This window comes from Corvus cornix, chromosome 2 (assembly GCF_000738735.6).
Source record: "Corvus cornix cornix isolate S_Up_H32 chromosome 2, ASM73873v5, whole genome shotgun sequence".
In the NCBI taxonomy this organism is placed as follows: domain Eukaryota; kingdom Metazoa; phylum Chordata; class Aves; order Passeriformes; family Corvidae; genus Corvus; species Corvus cornix.
In genome coordinates this window covers 32,438,098-32,452,048 of record NC_046333.1, presented here as the reverse complement: position 1 = coordinate 32,452,048, position 13,951 = coordinate 32,438,098, and the positions used below count along the sequence as shown (strand labels likewise).

The 13,951-nt window shown below is 41.2% G+C and overlaps 1 long non-coding RNA gene across 3 annotated transcripts in view; it reads right to left on the bottom strand.

The window, feature by feature from the left end:
* Positions 1-3,339: 3,339 nt before the first annotated feature.
* LOC109144455 overlaps positions 3,340-13,951 on the bottom strand; it is a 58,744-nt gene continuing 48,132 nt past the window's right edge. For all 3 annotated transcript variants that reach the window (XR_005601577.1, XR_002045245.3, XR_002045246.3), the window contains one exon: positions 3,340-11,952. This is a non-coding gene — a long non-coding RNA (uncharacterized LOC109144455). The remainder of the gene's footprint in view (positions 11,953-13,951) is intronic.

Below are 13,951 nucleotides of genomic sequence, written 5' to 3'. Positions count from 1 at the left end.
AAAACTCTGAACCAGGGCAGCCTACCAGAAGGTCTGGACTGAGACAGTCATTCCAGATATAGTACTCCCATTTCAATACTTGGTCATCTCAGACAGTCTATTTTCCCTCTCATCTCCTGAAAAGTTAAGCAGCCCAAGGCAGGAGAAGCTTTGGGAGTTTTTGACCCTTCTCAGTGACTTTTGTCAAGCAACAACCAACCCAATTTTGGAAATTATTTGTACAGCCTTTCTTCTGTTATAAAGAGTTGCACTTTCATGTACAGCTAAACAGGAATAGTGTGACAGGTGGAAAGGGAAAGTGTGGTATTCAGCAATCCCACCTTTGTCTGCTGGGCTATGGGGAGTATGAATTGTGCTGTCCTCTCTCCAAATGTCAGTAACTCCTAATCAAAACTCCTTCAGTCCCTGCAGAGCAGAAAGATCTCTGCCCATGGTGACAAAGATGGCAAATAAAGGGCTGCATAATAGGTCTTAGCATCCAGTGATATTTGAGCTTCTTCATACTTAGAAACTGAAAAGATAGACTGAAGATGCCAGAGATACAAAATTAGGATTATACTGGGGTGTTAGAGAGGAAAAAATGTTTATTTAAGAATACTATTCCTCATGCAATTCCTGTTCTCAGATGTGTTCAGAAGCAATCTCCTGGAAGGGCTCTACCGAAGCCCCTGAAACCAAATCTCTCCCCCCTGGCTTTGTAGCCTGGAGTGTGTGATCCTCACTAAGGGAGCTGAGTGATGTTTCTTCAGGAGCAAGGGCATTGGGGTTGTTGGTAGTTGCAGTAACCTTAAGAGTGAGACAAGAGCCTGTGACACAGTGGTCATTCAGCACACCCTAGCCCACACACTTCCCTGCTCATCTCACTGTGCACTTTAATGTGCATTAAGTGTTAGAAAGTCCTGTTGTACTCTGCTTTGCTGGCATCAGAGTTTCTACTTCAGCCAGATCTTCCCATCACTGGTGTTAATTGTCCATTTGTTTCCCCAAGTATCTGTACTCCCTCTCTCCCTGTAGACTGTTCTCCTACACCCAACATGTGTGTTCTGTATTTCCAGACACATCCTCGGAGCTGCCTTGGAACACATCTGAGTCTCCCAAGTGCCAGAGCACTGGAGGAGGCAGGGACCAGCAAAGGGCAGGTTTCTCCCAACATCAGGCTTATGTGGAAGGATCAGCCTTAGGAGACCAAAACTCAAGTTTGACTATAAGCAGAGCTGGTGCAGAGCTGAATCACAGGTACTAGAGTGTGCTTTTCCCCAAAATGCACACAGCTTCTCTGCTACAAAAAGAGCCATGGTTGCAGAGGACAAAGGAGGCTGTCAGCAGTTTTAAAGTCTTGCCATGCATCTTCTAACTTTTATTATTCAGTATGAATTCAAACAAGAATATTCTATTTTCATGGAAACTGGATGTTTTTTATTTTGTAAGACAAACAGAAGAAAGTCTCTACACACCTCTCTCTGTCATCAGCAAAAGAATTAGTGAGCACTTTTTACCCTGTCAAAGAAGAAATAAAAGATACCTCAAAACAGTGATGTCAATGCCACCTTTAAGTATAATTTACTCAATTTTTTCGCTTCAACTTATTTTTACCTAGCTCAATGTTTAGAGGAATGAATTTAGTATGCAGGTTACCTTACAAAGATTACAGAAGACACCTACAGATTGTACACTAACACGTTATTTTTCTTAACTCTTGCACTCCCCAGCAATATTTCTTTTGTTTATATGTTTGGTCAACTGCACAAGTAACACTGAAAAGAACCAAAAAATTAGATGAGAAAATATTTCAGAAATCAGTCGTCAGCATGAGATAAACTCCATTTGGAGAAATAGCAACAGAAGATCTGTGATGGACCTGCCAAGAAACAAACCTGTAGTAGATATCAAATATCACAAACCTTTACCAGGACTCCCATAAAGGCAGCACAAATATGGTGCTACTCCATGGGGCAAGTTCCTTTAAGGAAAATGAGCAATACTGTGCTGTTAGCTCATTTTCCAAAGGCATAGTTGGCAAAGGAAGACAAACTGTGGAATAAATGTCAAGAAGAGTAAGAACTGGGGAAGCGATGGCAAAACAAACATAAAAAACTGCCTCCAGATGTTCAAGCAGATCCCCTTTTCCTCTGATCAGAGTGGTGGAGCAAAACTGCAGCTGCTCTTGTGTCTGTTCAAGATTTATATTAAAAATGAAAGCATCAGCATTTGCCTGTCCTTCTTCAGGGTGTGCTAGAGTCACCTGGGCTCCAGCAGAATATAATCTGCACATGAAGGTTAACATGGTTGAATCAATCTGATCATGGATGAAAATTCAGCTGCTATCGATTCCCCGCTTACACTGATTGCCCTTCCAGGGTCAGAATGGAAACCCATCCCATTGTTCAGTGAATACAGTATTCTGTTCACTACATCAATTACCCTGACCCCAGGAGGTCCAAAAGCCTCCCTGCTCACCCATTTACAGTGACAGCTGTCATGCTAATGAATCCACATTGACATTATAATTAAACCATTACACAAAGTGAGGCCTCACTCTCAGCTGTACAGCCAACACACACAAGGCCACTTTGGAGAGGCTGCCTATTAGAAAAGTAGTATAGCAAGAGGAGGTATCTGTTAAGTTTTAGAAGACGAAAACTGCAGGCAGAAGATGCAAACTTAGAGAGGTTAGAAAACAAGGACAGCTCTTGAAGGGACTTTTGTTTTCTTCTTTAGGGAGGCTTTTGCTAAAGTGGTTTCATGGCAAATTCCTGACAAGTCTCCTTTTGGAGTACATCTTATAGAAAAAGAAGCACTCTAGGACAATAACAAACTTCACAAGCAGAGTCAGAAGCACAAAGATCCCCACACCCTCTTCACTCACCTCACCTGAGCTAGAGACCTCACACATCACAACCAGACCAAGGATAAAAAGCAAGCTGAATATACACCAGTTGATGTATACATATGACAATTGTCATATGTAGAGGAAGAGGCAGCTGCTAGGTACCACATACCCATTCTGCTTAACTGAGGCCCTGCTCCATAGGGGCACTGCAAACGTAGTCAAGTCATAATCCTCTTGGAGTTCCTTTACATAAGGTGCACCCTTTTCAACTTTGGCCACTGCTGACCAACAGTTTCCAAAGGTTTTTCTGTAGTAATGGATTGGGTGGATAGAGTTTCCTATCATGCAAAGGGCTCTTTGCAGACCAAAATGTAGGTAGAAGGAGAAGGCTTGAAGAGAAAAATATTGCTGTTTAGGAAAAGAAAAAATGCTCTTTTGCCCTATTCTGTGAGTACTGATCTTCCCAAGTAATACTTTACAGTTATATAGAAACCTTGTTCTAAGGAAGTATGAATTACATATGTCCATCTAGATGGAAAGTATAACGTACAGAAGGCAGTGTTATCAGGAGTGCGGAGGTCATCAATTTGATAGTTTCAAGTCACACACTCTGGCCTGGACAAGACAAAAGGGTCCTCTACCCATATTTAGTTTACCAGGAGTCTCTCATTGGAGTCTGAGAGGATTTAAAAACTGTGTTTTGGGTTTTTAAAATTCAATGCATTCAAGTACAGGGATAAGCTCTGGGATGTTATTTCATGTTGCTATTTGGGAGTAAATACTCATATTTGAGTACTGAAAAACATTCAGTGTAATGTTTTATGTCAGGCTTTCAAACTTGGTAAATTTAAGGGCATGGCTGTCATTCAACAGAAGGGATCACCTGAACTTAATTTGAGGCCTTTGTGATCATCCTGAAGTGATTTCAGATCTATCAGAATGAAGAGGAATTAATGAGTTCCTGGGACTATGTAGAGGCCTCTGCATCTGTGTTGCAAATTTTTTAGCAGAATTCAGCTTTCATGTAACCCAGCAATTCTAGGTGGCAGATGATTAAGCTATGAAGACTTGACTTCTCTGCCCCTTCAGGTCATTAAAAGTTCCCCAAAATGTACCTTGTTGGTTTCTAGTAACTAAGGAGGTTGTACAGCTTCTGCATGTACCACGTTAAATATGTTCCTCCCAAAACTCATGGCAAAGAGTCGGTTATACACACCATTCCTGTCCTTCCCCACCTCCCCCCCTAAAAAAAAGGCAAGCTGGACTTGTTTTTAATTACTCAGAAAGATAATTAATTCAAATTTTAAAATATAATAAAAATGTAATAACTTTTCCCTAGAAAATTCAGATGTTCTACAATAGATGGAGACATTCCAGTCATTTTCCCTATTGAAAGAGAGTACATGTCACACTTCCAGTTGTTTTTAGAGTTACCTTCTCCAACTGATAAGCCTGCATGTTTCTTTCCTCCTTTCATCCCCTCTCTACAGAAGATTACCCCACATCCTAAAGTGAAAAGTAGAAAGGAACAGACATAAAAGGCAGGTCATGGAGTTAAGCACTCACAAGTTGGGAAGTGCCAAAACCATGGCTACCCTGTGACCCTTAAATCAGCCCATGGGTGGTGAACATACCATGTGTTTAGTTCTGTTACCTTGCACAGATCCCATTCAGTGCACAAAGACTATGCCCAGCTATGCAGCAGCCATCAGTAGAAGAACAATGGCAAATTCTTATAAATCACAGGAAGACCCAAGGAAGCACACACTGGGAATATCATATGGCATCATGTGGTCTTCCACATAAATGATCAGAAGAGCTAAAGTCTTAAATCCCCCATTATCATATTAAACCAGTCCAAAGCAAACATTTAGTACTGAAAGGGGATATAACCTGGTGAAGTTATGGGCAGTTGGACCTTGATCAACAATTTCAGCAGCAGGTTACACTTCTGGTCCTACTTATAACACTGCATGAACAGAACAAGACCTTAGAAATTTATTTTATTTTTTGCTTTTAAATGAGCATAGCTCCTTTGCCATCCCTAGGGCTGTGCAAGTCTACAGAAGTTGAAGACTGCCTGTAATGTATGTTGTGTTATTCTGGTTTCCTAAACTGTACTTCGAATGATGGATGGGAGGCTGAGGCAGCTGATAACAATGTTAAATGGTGAGAGACCAAATATGCACCAGTAGCTCAGCTAAAATTATGTAGCTGGCATAGAGCTGGGCTTGGGTTGAGAAACAGATGAAGTGTCCTGAGAGTGTGTCAGGCCTGGAGTCCTTGAAATGTGGTTTTCTTCGGCAAAACATCTTTCTCTTGGGGGATGGTGCAGAGGGAAGAGTGTGACTTTTAAAAACCACGAACGTGAAGATTTCTAATCAAGGATACAGTCAATACAGTAACTGTGATATTAAAGAGATCAAGGATACAGGCTGCTGGGATCAGCTTGCTCCTTCTGAAAGGGGAAGGTGCACAGATAGGGAGGGCATCTGCACATTTTGTGCTACTTTCTTGTGCCCAGGACAGGTCCACCTATATGCCTCATCATTAGTTTAGATCTTCTTAAACGACTTAACATTTTTACAGTGGGATTCTTCTCTTCCATGGTCTGCATACTGCACCTCAAGGAGCACAGTTAGGTCCAGTTATTCTCTTTTGAAGTTAGTCTTGCTCTGGTAAATCTATGGGATCTGTGGTGCCTGTCCTCTGGTGTAACAATTTGCTAAAGTAATCCCAAATCCACAAGTATTGACAGACCACAACATTAATGTTTTCCCCATCAGAACCTTTCTACATGTGGATAAAATCCAAAACATTTTTGCCAAGACAAGTACTTACAAGTGCTGGAACACTGGCTAAAAAGAGTTTCCCCTCTGCCTTGGTATATTTAGCAAATTCTAATGGTAGAAGAGACATCAGTGACTGAGACAATGTGGAGTTCTGCTGTGAAATAGCTGGTCTCAGCTGAAGCAAGACAACTTGAACTGAAAGGCAAAGTTATATGGAGTGAAGACTTATCAGGCCTCCAGGATAAGATACTTCAGAAAATAAATCTAAGCATGAGTTTGTATGCTTGCTTTTCTGTTCTTAATATTTTAAGAACTAAAGTTATTCAAACACAGCATTTACTATTTCCTCATGTTTACAGAATAGCTGAGGCCTCCAGACATTTCTGAACTATGACCAGTCAATGATGTTTGGATTTGGGCATTCAGTCAAGACAGAGGCAGAGAAGGGGGCAAAGAAGTCAGTAAGTCAAAAACCTAATTTTTGCATTTCAGTATTTTTCCTCTATTCATCTGTGTCAGTCTTAACAATGAGGAGAGCTGCTTTTCGGTGGTCTGTCCCTTTTTACTGATGGGTCCTGAAGATCCCCCCAGTGTAATCCCTACTGCCTGAAATTTTACAAGATCCCCACAGCTCTTCAATTACCTTCGTTGGCCTGTCAAGACTCCAGCATCTCAAATTCAGTTAGCTGGTGTTTGGACCTCTGCCAAGGGCCAGCCTTTGCTCCTAATGACAGCCAGCTGAGGGGACACTGAGAGGGGCTGAATTCAATTTGCAAGCCCTCTAATCTGATTAGGGGAGCAGGGTTTTTATTTTCTCCAAAGTTTGCAGTAGCCAGGATGAATGATGGCCAAAGGATGAGCTGTCAACATCAACAAAGACTTGGAGACAAAAGAAAAAAAATGAGGGGGTATAAAAAATTTTTTTAAGAAGAGAAACATGTCTGCTGTGATTGACAGCAGAGCGAGCTGTTGAGTGAATTGTTCAGGTGACAATGTTGTGTTTGCAGAGTGTCACTCTGTGTGGGCTGTTAAAGCAGGAATGGATCCAGCTACCAGGCAGATGTCAAATTCCAAGTAGAGCTTTTCTTTTTTTTTCTAAATAGATCCAGTGTCCGGCCTCTAATAAATATTGCACTGTTCTCCCATTTGGGTCTGAAATATGTAATACTTTCTCTGTTTTCTACTTTATGATACTCTATTACAACTACTCAGCTGCAACAAAAACTTGTTCTATAGGCACACATGCTACATTTTTATTCTTCCACATATGAGCATTTTGTCTTCTTGAACGGACTTGAGAATCACTCTGCTAAAGGCAGGTATCACTTCACATTAAAGCACTTTCCTCAAGCATGCAGGTTTTATTTTATTCACTTCATAATACAATTATGACAGTCCAAAACTGCTTTCTCACTATGATTTTCCTAATGTTTGAACACCTTGCACACTCAGTTAATCTCTATTTTTTGTATCACCAGAACATGAGCCTGGAGGAAGACAGTGGAGCAACGGCAATTCTGCAGGCTCTGCTCCTCTTCTCACAACACCTACTGACTCTGCACACATTTATTTCTACTCACTTAAGTCGGATCCTGAGGATAATTATTTAAAGAAAAAGCATTCTCTGATGAACAGGTACAGAGCAGGCTTAGACACCAATCCAGTAAAAAAGGCCCATAACAAAACACAAGAGATAGTCATACACTCAGGATTTCCATTTAGACAGTTTTTGTGGTCTAGAATCCATCTCATAAACCATGACCAGAGCAAACACATTTGGAGAAAGAGATGCTAAGGGAGAACCCTGATTCCAGATCTGACCCTGAAGTATCACAGCAACCTTGACTTGGATAGTGGAGTGACACCAATATGTTTCACAGCCCTACAAAGGTCATGATGACTTTAGCTATCCATGGGAACCCCTGAGAAGGATACATTTTTCAGAGAGAGGGCTTGTGAGACTTCCAAGTGGAAAGATAAGATTCTGCCAGCCCCTCACAGCACCCCCAAGGCAACATAATGGTCAGCAAAAAACCTGGCTCAAGTGACCCATAACACCACGTTTTCTCATCACTCTGTAATATCCACCACAAAAATTCACTCTCATCCTATGAGCACATCAACTGGCAGAGCAGCATGAAGCGGCAACTTTGAGTATCAGACTTGAGAAGAGAATCTGAAGTACCAGCAAGGTAGGAATCAAGTCACCACCACCACAGCTTCACCTGAGATTAGGAAGACAGGCATGGTCTCAGAGATGACCAGGCAGGAGCTGGTCATGTCCCAAGAGCTGTGCACCAGTCACAGGAGGAAGGGAACCCAACATTGCTCAGGCAAGCAGCACTATAGTCTTGTGAAGGGGCACAAAGCTGTTGCATCATTTGCCTTAGTGTCTGAAGGTCTGAAACAGGGATTGGTTTTGAGACGTTTTAAAGGTGCTTCAAAAAGAGAAACAAGCAGAAGAACCAAGGCGTGAATATGATAGAGAAGGGGCTGTTGTTGAAACCACAAAGAAGCAGAGAGGATTAAAACAAAAATGGTAGTAATTCTCCTCCTATTCTCCCACAAGCTATATCAGGAGTTGTGCACAGACTGCCCTTCTAGCAGGAATCTCTCTTTGTTAGCAATCTTGACTCACTTGCCATGCTGAAATATTTCAGTGCACTCACCTCAGGTAAGACTTCCCTTAACTTCATAATTTGGTGATGGAGAGCTGATGAAGGGGTGTCTTTCAGCCATGTGCAGAGCTCTGCAATCTCCTGTGCTCGAGAGTGGAGACCTAGCATTTGGGAAGTAGCTTGTCATCTCATCAAGAATGTGCTTTCTGCCTGTGCCCATATTCAAAGCCTCTGCAAAAATAAATTAATGCTCACAAATGTTCAGCTGGAACATATTAGCTTGTCTGCAAAGATCCTTGATGGTCCCTTGCTCCAACCTCCCTCAGTTCTTGTGTTCAACTGGATTAGGCTGTCTCCACAGAGCATCCCAGGGCTAAAGGGCCAAGTGAAATGCTTGTTGCAATTATTCTTTTCTCTTGTCTATCTGAGGTCTCCGTGGAGCCAGACAGGAGAGCTGACAGCAGCTGCCTGTGTTGTGCCCTCTGCTTTCCTTGATAATGCTCTGGCAGAGAAGAATGAGAGCAGCCTGACAAAGCTGCAAAGGGGTGAATAAGCAGAGAAGAGGAAGGAGACATGAAAATGAAGCTCAGATGAATGAGGAAAGCAAGTAGGAAAGGAGATACAGAAGCAGATATGGACACACAGGCAGGAAGAGTGGCAGCTGGGAAGAGCAATTTTGGAACAGGAGGCAAAAAGAGAAGACACACTGGCCTTCTGGAGCCTGGAGTCAGCACAGAGGATGCCCTTTGCAGTCTAATAGCAATAACAGAGCTCTGACCTCTTATAAGTTACATCTTGAGCTTAGCTAGTGCAAGAACCACGATCCTATTTTACTATTCTAGATATGTTGCAAATGTTACATGGGTAAGAAATTACAACCCAAATATCACGGTAGTGGAAAGGAAAGGCTGTAAAACCAAACAACCCAGTGTCAGAAAGTGGCAGAATTAGTCACTGATGTCTTTTAACCTAAGCTTGTACAACAAAACTGTCACCTGTGTTTGTTATTTGCTTTTTATTTTTATTGAGAATAAATGGACCAGTATGGATGCCTTGCCTTTTCATTGGCATGCATCCATTCAAAAGCATTAAATTATAGAACATATCATCCTATCAGTAACACTACAAGCGAGAAGCCAAGTGTGCATTCCATATTCTAGATCTCTCTTTATAGTCTAATAAGACTCCGAAAAGCCAAGCCAGACAACAAATGGAGATGGAAAAGGCAAAAGCACTGAACATCCTAAAAAGCCTATGGATGACAAAACTTCAAATGATGGCGCATGTGTTTACATCTTATTTGTGGTCATTAATGCAGTTACACCATGGGAACATTTGGCCCATTATTCATGATATCCAGAAGATGAAGAAGAGTAACACACTTAATTGAAACCCTTGTCAAAATGAAAAATTAATTATCCCTCAAAGATTCTCTGTCAAACTGTCTCTTTCTATTTGCTGCGCAAGGGTAATATCAGCAAAAACAGCTCTGCAAGTCCATGCTACCAAGAAGCACACATTATATTATGTACAAGTAATGAAGGCAGGAGCCAAGTCAAGAATTCTGCTATGAAGAACACTTTCCTCAGACAATGCCTACTCCAAAAACAAACCTGCTTTTAGCAGGGTTTTGGATAAACATCAGGCATTGCAGCTCAAGCATGGCTGTCTCAACTCAAGAGAAGAGTTTCTGAGAAGAAGAAAGGATCATCACCCAACTACAGAATGGTCCAGCAGTCTGGACACTCTACCAGATAAGGAAAACTGGGGCTCTGCTTTGAGTAAAAGCAACAAAATTCTGTGATGAAAGAAAGGACCAGGAGGTCATTGCCTGTTTTGGATTCCTGCTGCCTCTGCAGACAGTCCAGAGATCCTCCAGGGGAACAGAAACTAAGGACAGGGACTTCCACATTTGAAAAACTACTGAGGAATGGTAATCATTTTATGTCCATCCCTCTTCTTAACCAGGAAAGCAACAGCAGCCCAGGCAGGACTCACACACCTCCAACTCTGTGACTCCTTTTCCAAAAGGATGGACAAGGAAAACTAAACAGAGCACTTTGATAGAAGGCACAGATAACAGGACAGTGGCCATCTGCCCAGACCCAATCAGAAACATTCATTCCGTTTCTAAGTCTCCCTCAAGCAAAGGCCTACAGTTTCCATTTACCCAGATACTTGCTTTCTCCCCTGCCAAGCACTAACCCTGAGACAGAAAGAGCAAAGTCCCAAGTGCGTGTTAAAGGCCCCAGTCTACCAAACCTAGAGCAGAGAAAGACCCCTGGCTTTTTTCACTTTGCGCCACATTATCACAGAAAGGTGGATTAGAAGTTATCTCAGCTCTGCTTTCTCTCAGAGCTCCTTGGCAACACAGCCACCAAGATATAAATATGCACACACAAAAATTTGCAGCAGGAGTATGTGCACACACACAAGCCAATAGGCAAAAGCATTTCAAGGCATGGGGCTGATATGGCCAGGAAGGCAAAAGACTTCATGAATTTCTGGAAAGAAGGGAATATATTATCCTCTTCTTGAAATTTAGCTTTTTTTTAGGGTAAAAAAAAAAACAACCCCACCTCAGAAAATAAATAACTTCACACTTGTCCTACCTACCACCAGCAAGCTTCACACAGATTGCAAGGGATCAGCAGAAGTTTCAGGCCTCCATTGTATAAAATATAACTTAAGAAGACTTAATTTGACTGAAGTAAGGTTGAAAAAGGCCCAACTTAAACTGAGTATTCATAAGCACACTAATTAGAGGGCTGGAGGCAAGACAGCTTCCCATTGCTGAGTGCAGCCGGAATGTAGCATTTCATGGACAACTTATTTACTTTTCTAGACTTAGGTGGCCATTAGCATTTGCACCAAGAATAGTAACACAGTGGTGTTACAATTTCTGTTCAGCTGTGATAACAGCACAGAAGGACAACATACACCAGGTGTGTACACAATAAACCACAGTGTCCCATGCAAGCAGGAGCCCAGCAAACCTACTGCTGTCACTCATGCTGCTCCTATCCAAAAGGGCCAAATGGACCCACCACACCAACTTCCTGTGCATAGCAAGTGCCAGATACCTCGCTATCCAGCTCTACAGAGTACCAAAAGCTGTTCTCAGCAAAGGCTAAGACAAAGGCTGCTCACCACAAGCTTCTTATAGCCTTGTTTTCTTCCAGGCCAGCACTTGTGCAGGGAGGGCCTTCCCCATCTCTTTGGATGGGAGATTTCCTACAGGTGATGGGTATTGATGCAGACATGTGGAGCAGAAACTCCTTCTCCTGGGTCAGGTGGGACACGGGTTTGGCAGGGCATTTTGGTAAATTCTAGCTCACAGCTGTCCTCAGACACAGAGGAATCTCTATTTACTTCCTAATAAAGCAGCACCAGGTTGGGAGCAGAAGCAATCATGTCAAGAAAGCAGTGATGGGAACGTTTTTGGGCTTGCACAAGCTCTTCCCTTGCAGCAGATAACAAGAAATTTTTTATTGTAACAGCTGCTTCTGTATCACTTTCTTTCTTTCCGTGTACGCAAAATGCATATTGAATGTTGTGCAATAAGATGAAGAAACATTTATTCTGAGATGTCTGTATAAGTTGTTCTTATACCCAGAGCACAGCCAGTTGTGATCCAGATTCTGGAAACCTTTCTGTGACTCAGCTTCATCATTGTGAGCAGTGTTTCTCAAGTCCACATGGCTCCTGTAGTCTGCAAGGAAAGATCAAATATAAGAGTTTGCAGTGGAACATGGGAGTACTGCAAGTGGAAGACATTCTTCAGGAAACCTAGGTTCCAGGAGGGCAGAGATAGGGAAAATATCACTGATTCTGGTCTACTGACAGAGTTTTTAGAGAAGAAAATTTCAAATAGAACCAAATTTATTGTGAAACACAGGAACTCTTGGCCGATCTCTCGAAAAAATGTACAAATCCCCAAATTTCTCTACTTTATGATTTCTTTTCTCTGTACAACTTTAGAAACCTCCATTAATTCCAAACTTTGAATGTAGTATTTGAATCCAGGCATTAATATTGATTTTTAATTTGATATGAAAGAGGACAATTTTTTGGGAAAAAAATCATTTCCCTGCCTGTGCAGCCATGCCAAAGGTATATGTATCTACTCCTGGATGTTTTTTAGGCAGCCTTTTAGACCATCATCCATCTCCTGAACTGCCATTCCCAAATGCTATTACTTCCCTCTAACAAGTCTCTTTTCGGTCCTCTTGGTCCCTGGGGTCTCAGTCAACATCTGGCTGGGTGAGAAGCCCAGCAGTCCCTTCTGGTTTGTTTTCTGGCAGCTGATATCCCAAGGAGTTAATACTTCATCATGAAAGAAGATCAGACTCTTCCCCTAACGTGATTCTCATTAGTGAACTGCTGTATCACGGTCCTTTTATGTTTAATCTCCTAAATTAGTTCAAATAATGACTCTACTGCCAAGAAAGTTTACAAAAGAGTATCATTTTAAATAAATACACACAAAGTAGTGACTAAGTGCACTTCAAACCTGCATTTGCTCACCCCAACAGGCTACAGTCAAAGGGCTATACAGGGATGTCACAACACCACTGCCACTAATTCTGTCCTACACAAGGGAAAGGAGGGCTCCAAGCTTTGGGAAATCCCTGACTGTTATTTGGGGCAATAGTTCCATATATCTCCTGGTATTAATATCCAGGCATTAGTAAAGAGCTGTTAAATAGTTCATTTCTAGGAAAGCTATAGGTTAGATATCTAAATCTCTTTAAACTCTTACGAAAAGTAGAATACGTTTACATGATCATCTACAAAGGCAGAATGATTTGTATAAACTAGGTACTACTGCTTTTTCTTAAAATAGCAGTTACTGACAAAGTGGCACTTTTTTTGTCTGTGTTTTGTACATAAATCTTGGAGTTAAGCCATTTTCAATAGCATGCTTTCCTTACAAATCAGGCATTAAGCAACAATGAATTCTTTCAGGAAATACTCTTTGTTCAGTTAAACAAGTCATCTTCCAAAAGCTCTGAAATTACTTGGTATTTTGAAAGGTGTTCATTCCATGGTATTAATTAAAGATACTCTTGCCTTTCTGCAGGTCTTTGCTTTGATTTTTTTTGTAAATCTAGAAAAGCAGATAATTACATAAAATTTTCACATAACGTTTCAACAAAGAAACTAACATTTCCAGTTTTAATGTCTTCTTTGAACAGTTAAAATGTTTTCTCTTCAGGGAATCAGAATTAATACCCTGAGACTTCTTTCAAGGAAAAAAAAATTAACAAATAAAATGAAATAGGGAAAAAATTGTTTTCATATGTTTTTACTCTTGTCTCCAAGACTAATGCTGGAAAACCACAAGAAGGTAAGGGAAAGAAGAACTTACCACAGTCTAAATTATCTTCATTTTCCTGTGGGACCAAAGAGAAAACAACCAAATGTTCTATATGGGGATTTTTCTAATGAAAACTCCTGTAAGCTCTACTATGTCTAGTTCAGGGTAGGGTCTCTGTATCTCATTATTACCATTTTGAATATTGAAAGTCTCCAGAAGTGATCAAGGGTAATTTTCTATGTGTGACAAGACGTCCCCAATTACTGAAGAAAATATGATTGTTTTTACATTCTGTAGAATTGGACTCACTTATAAGTTTGACCTGTTTCTTTTTCAAACAGGAGACACTTTTTTCCTAAGGAATTTTTAGAAATATATTTTAATTATCATG